This window comes from Triticum aestivum, chromosome 4A (assembly GCF_018294505.1).
Source record: "Triticum aestivum cultivar Chinese Spring chromosome 4A, IWGSC CS RefSeq v2.1, whole genome shotgun sequence".
Classification (NCBI taxonomy): domain Eukaryota; kingdom Viridiplantae; phylum Streptophyta; class Magnoliopsida; order Poales; family Poaceae; genus Triticum; species Triticum aestivum.
Genome location: NC_057803.1, coordinates 633,208,757 through 633,214,929, shown reverse-complemented (window position 1 = coordinate 633,214,929; position 6,173 = coordinate 633,208,757). Strand labels below are relative to the sequence as shown.

General features: G+C 44.2%; 1 pseudogene; it reads left to right on the top strand.

The window, feature by feature from the left end:
• The window catches only part of LOC123084152 (uncharacterized), a 54,747-nt pseudogene that overhangs the window by 950 nt on the left and 47,624 nt on the right, over window positions 1–6,173 (top strand).

Here is a 6,173-nt window from a genome sequence, read left to right as displayed (position 1 = left end):
GAGGCATCTACCTCATCCCGATCACAAGGAGAGGTTCACCATGATGGGGGTCAGGTACTTTAATTCTTTGCGTTCTGGAAAGAATGAAATGCATAGGGGACCATCCTCTTTTTTGCGGCATGCTCTCTGATTTACGGATTCGCGGGGGCCGAGGGCCAACCTTAGTTGACTGACAATTACAAAGGCTTGAGAAACAAAGTAGCGCCTTTGAAATGGAATCTTAATTAACTATCAGTGGTGCGAAGTAGCTTAGCCCTGGGGAGCTAAAGGTTATACCTTTCTAAGCGAACTGTGGTTCTTCTATGTAGGGTATTCCTCCTTTACTCTCTTAATTAACGTTGAGCTAAGTGACTTTGTGTAGCGTAGTAGAATGAAGGCTACGTACACACCGACACTCTCTTATCCCTAAGCCTCTTCGCTAACTCGCTCGCCTACAAAAATGAGTAGGCGAGGCTAGGCAAACTCAACCGCTGACTTTGACTGTACTGTAGTAGACTTTCTAGACTTTTATTTTAGAACCCTTTCTCATGTTCTTTCATCCATCAAGGAGGCAAACCGTTAGGTCCTTAGTAGCGTTGACAAAGAAGAAGAGCCGGTGAAAACAAAAGAAAGCTAGAATTTCCAATAGTGAGACCATCTTGACAAGCTACCTTTCCTCTTGATATGAGGTGTGAAGAGAAACAGCTCTTTTTTATGACTTCCACTTCTCGATCCCGGCCCGGAAAAGTGGCCGACCCCTTGATGAATGAAAGAAAGGGTTTATGAGCCCTAGCCCTATAAGCCCACACCTGTGTAGAGTAGATCGTTCAACACCTACGGCACAAACCCATTTTGACCAATTGGTCCGTACATCATAGGCGACCGAACGGCCGACCCCCGTCTTACTAGACCAACCTGCTATAATTATTCCATAAACACCTAGCGAAGATATGGCAAACAAATAAACTAGCCTATTTTCGGATCTGACAATACCATACCATAATCAAAAGGTACAATGGCCCAAGCGACCAGACTTAACATAAATGTAGCCACCGGAGCCATTCTAAAAAGGGAGAAATTAGCACTACTTGGTGAAATAGGTTCTTTTAGAATCAATTTCAAAACCATCTGCTAGAGGTTGTAACAATCCGAACGATCCCACTACATTAGGACTCTTTCGACGTTGCACAAAAGCCATTACTTTATGTTCAGCTAGCACTAAAAAGGCTACTCCTAGTAGAAGTGGTAGAATTAAACAAAGTATTTCCGCTGGAACAGCTATGTACATTTTCGATTTTCTATTCACTCATGATCGGGCCTGACCTGGTCGACCCGATCAAACTATTTCACTTATTATCTGGCCTGGTTGACCCAATCATGATATTGAAGGATGGGACCTTTTATCGAAAAACTCCGGATCCGGAGAAGTTTTGAAGATGGTGCTCCTGTTATGTTACTTCGAATGGAATCCTCACTTGACTAAGCATATGCGAAAACGTGGATGAGAGTAAGCAATCCCCTTTCCTAGTGGTTGAGTCATGATCAGAAATATTGCAAAAGAAAGTGAAATGTCCTATCGTCGTCCCAATTTGGGTAATCCACGATGTCTCCATTTTATGTATCCATCTTGACTCGTTTTCGGTGAATCGATAGTTCGTTGTATTACACTTTGTACTAACCTAGAGGCCGTGCTTAGGCGAAAATTGATATTAGTGAAGTAATCCCGGAACTCTAGAAATCATGAAGAATTTATTCCATTTTGTTAAATATCACGAATATAGTGGAAAAAACTCTAGAACATTCCTTTGAATGGAATTGTTAATTGGGTTCGACTTGTTGTTCGACAAAATAGAAAGCTGTCTCTCGTATGTTATTGTAAGGTGATTCATTCATAATATTTCTTATGTGTGGTTTCAAGATGCTAAAAAGGTAGATTTCGTAATCGGCTTTTGAGCTCCATTATGTGGACTTCATCAATTTGTGAATTATGGACTTGGTGGTAGTGGTCAATACTAACTGCACCGTCTAAATGCTCCCTGACCAAGTTTGTGTACTCGTCAGGGTTGAGTTGAGGGGGCAGCCCGTGCGCTAATTGAGCTTCGAGGTGGCTATACGCGAAAAAGCTCGCTTTCTACTGAGGCATGTTCTGTCCTAAACTGTTCCAGAATGTTATTTGTTTCATAGGAAGATCCCAAAAGCACATTGATGCCGAAAGAATCTTCGGAACCGGTGGAGAGGCTATTCTGATTGAAGGCTAGACAAATAACATGACTGAGGTATGTAAATAAAACCTGTGAAATAGCTATATAATATGATCTAAATATAGAAGAATACCAAAGATAATGGATTGCAAAATAATATTTTTAGCTTTCTTTTTCTTTTGTGCGCGCTTTTCGCCTGCCTTCCCGACCGCGGATAGGCTACGGGGCTTTGCACTTCGGCCCCATTGTGTGAATACCACATCAAGGTGACAGGATTCGAACCTATGGCCCTCTGTACCCATAACAGATGAGTTGACCAGACTACGCTACACCTCATCTCCCCCTCAGAACATATGGATCTACCCGATCCATAAAGAAAAGAACCACCGCTTTTAGGAATTTTTGACAATTCTCTTTCACTTGCATTTTATTTCATGAAGGCTCGCTCTCGTTCTTCTTAAATCTTGCCCTTTTTTCTTGAGAATTGTATCTGTGGCTATTGTTGTTTTTGTCTGTCCCCAATAATGAACTCTCGCTGACCGCGCCCTATAGGGATCATCGAATCGATAGCAATAAGCCCTGTTTGAAGAGGTTCGTATACGGAACGCCTGGAAATTCTACTTGGAGCAGGAGATTCAATTAAGCGAGATTCGAAAGCTACAATTTCGCCTCTCCCATCAATAGGTTTAGCCAGAGCATTTATAACATGACCCAAGTTATATGCTCATGGGTATCTGAGCAATTCTTCCTGTTGCTTTTACAAAACTTCCCTCTTGATGCTAAACCATAGCTCTAACTGAGTTAAATTCCACAATTTCTAAGAACGATATGCTTTTTTTCATTTTCCACTGTGAAAGCTTCTCTCAATCCCACCCTAGTCCTTTCTTTCCTGGGCACATGCTTACCTAGTTGACCGCCCACATTCATTCATTGTTCGTTCTATTGTGGAATCGAACGACAGAGCAAGCGCAATTGGGATTTAGAGTCCCATGTGTGAAACTAAAGAGGATTTTCAGTCCTCTGCTCTACCAGCCAGAACCTAGAAGGACACTTCACACCCGATTTGACACAGCTAGACTGGAGACACTGCTTGTCAAGAGCACAAACCCCAGTATAGAATACTTTTTTGAGTATGTTGGTAAGGTCCGGTCATCCGCTTCTGTGCTTGCACTTCTGCGTAACTAGGGGTGCAAGTCCAGTACAACGTACTTTCATAATAGAATCAAAAGCGTCGATACATGAAAAATCTCTATATACGATATTTATGACACGGAATGTTGTTCTTTCAACATGATTCCTCAACAATTTTTTCATTGTAACTGACTCTTTGTTCTCTCCGTTCCACTTTGGTTTTCGACTAATAGTTACCATGATGAATTTCTCTTACTGCTTGGTTCCTCATTGGGTTTTGGAAACTTTTGTTTAGAAAGTGGTGTCACGACCGTGGGGATCAAATGGATGGTTCAGGAAAGTCTAGTGAAGCGGCACGGTCTAATCATATAGATGACCATAGTGGTATGGTTCCATAGAAAACTACTGGAGGCCATTACCGCCACCGAAATGGTTTCCATGCTCCGTTGGATGATTTGACGATACCGCAGTATCAAGCTAGAACGGTTTCAATTTGTAGGACGGGAAAGAAACCTCATCCCTTGGTGCACACTAACCGATGAAGCTCAACCCTCCCTCGAACTGAGCCATTTCTGCTTTTTCGAACAAAAAGTTTGAGTAGTTCAATGAAAAAAATGGTCAAGATTTATTCCATCCTTCCTAGCTCCTCGAGCTTGCACCTGCTCGACGCCTTTTTCATTGTTCGTTCTAAGGTGGATTCGAACCACTCTCTCTGTTTGGATTTCGAGTCCAAAAGGCCCGGCGAAAGAGGATTTTAAGTCCTATGCCCGCTGCCAGCCAGAACGGGATTTTCCCACTTCACACCCACAGAATCGGGATTTGATGAAATAGCTATGTTTTTTTCTTATTTGATTGGGATACTGTCAATCTACTGTCCATCTTTCTCTTTAGTTTTCTCCTTTCTTTCTCCTCAACCTATCTCCATTGGATGGACTTACGAAAGAATAATATCTAATCTCCCCATCGCGGTTAGGATCCCATGAACCAGGAGCGCCAGCACCGGTTCCTCGATCTTCCTACTAGAGGCATGGTCATGGCTTTCATTCATTCATGTCATTCTTTGTTTTGTTGTGGAATCAAACCACTCAAAGGATTTAGAGTCCTTTTACCAACCAGTCAGAACCAATATTTCTCTGTTATATTCTGTTTTTTTGTCAGCTAACACAATTTGGATTTCGAGTCCAATGCGCTAACGCTTTCTTTAGTTTTCTTGCTTGATTTTTATAAGATTTTTTGAGCAACTAGCATGAAAGCCGTTGCGCGTTAGCGCATCCATTTTCTTGCTCTTTCTCCGGGCTTTAACCATGTCTCCCGAACAATTTCAGTTCATATGGCGCAAGACGATTCCACATATATATCGAGGACGGAATGGGATCAGGTGTTTTCACGTCTCACCGTAGTGCCCGGTTTGTCTTGATTGGTGATTGATAAACAGGAAGGAAAATGGAAAAGTAGAAAATCTACATGTTTATACTGTTGAGGTCCGTAGTTTAGTCAAGTAGGCGAGGGCATTTCCATCGTGAAGAATTCAATCCAGCCACAGGTTCCCCTACGGCTACCTTGTTACGACTTCACCCCAGTCGAAGACCCCACCGTGGTATGCGCCAATAAGACCATCAAAGGCCTTTGTGGCACTAGTGGTACACAGAAGTCATGGGTGCTCATTGGTCCGATGCTTCGGGCGAAACCAATTCCCAGGGTGTGACGGGCGGTGTGTGTAGGGCCCGGGTACATATTCACCACGGCATGCTGATCCGCAATTACTAGCAATTTCAACTTCATGTTCCCGAGTTGCAGAGAACAATCCGAACTGAGGCAATCTTTCTGGATTCGCTCCGCCTTACAGCCTTGCTTCCCATTATCATTGCCATTGTAGCACGTGTGTGGCCCAGCCCATAAGGGCCATGCGGACTTGACGTCATCCCCACCTTCCTCCAGTATCTCACTGGCAGTCCCTCGTGAGTGCGGCACGCACTTTTTTCTTTGATTCGGAGCGGGGTGCGTAGTATTACCACTACGTTCCACACCATTTTCTGGCCTTCATGATGAGTCTTCCTATGTCGCCAAGTCGACATCATCGTAACCAATTTCAACCGAACCTCCATGCTCACTGGTACTTTGACTTCACTATAGGTAGGTCTCCGTGGGTCTTGGGCAAGACGACTTTGTTTCACACGTGAAAGTGCTTCGGAAGGCACCGGCTCCCAATGGTGAAATTCTTGCTGAAAGCACAGCTACGTGCTGGCACTCAATCAAGTAGTAGCGCTGGCACGTCACTCGGTGGCAATTTCTCCTTAGGCGCATGTCTCAGCAACACAAAACGAGGGTTCCGCTCGTTATAGGACTTGACCAAACATCTCATGACACGAGCTGTCGACAGCCATGCAGCACCTGTATGAAAGTCAGTACCATCCTGTTAAGGACAGGTTTTGTTGTTCATATGTCAAGGGCTGGTAAGGTTTTGCACGTTGTATCAAATTAAACCACATGCTCCACCGCTTGTGCAGGCCCCCGTCAATTCCTTTGAGTTTCGGTCTTGCGACCGTACTCCCCAGGAGGAGTGTTTCACACGTTAGCTGGGCCCCTGATCCGCGTAGACCAAGGGCGAACACTCATTGTTTACGGCCTGGACTACAAGGGTATCTAATGTTGTTCGCTCCCCATGCTTTCGCACCCCAGCGTCGGTAGGGACCTAGAGAGCTGCCTTCGCTTTTGGCGTTCCTTCGTAGATCTATGGATGTCACCCCTACACACGAAATTCCATTCTCCTCTGTCTCACTCAAGTGAATTGGTTTCGATAGCATTCCGCTATTTTTGGCGACTTTCACTTTCAACCCGATTCACCGCCTACGCGCCCTTTAC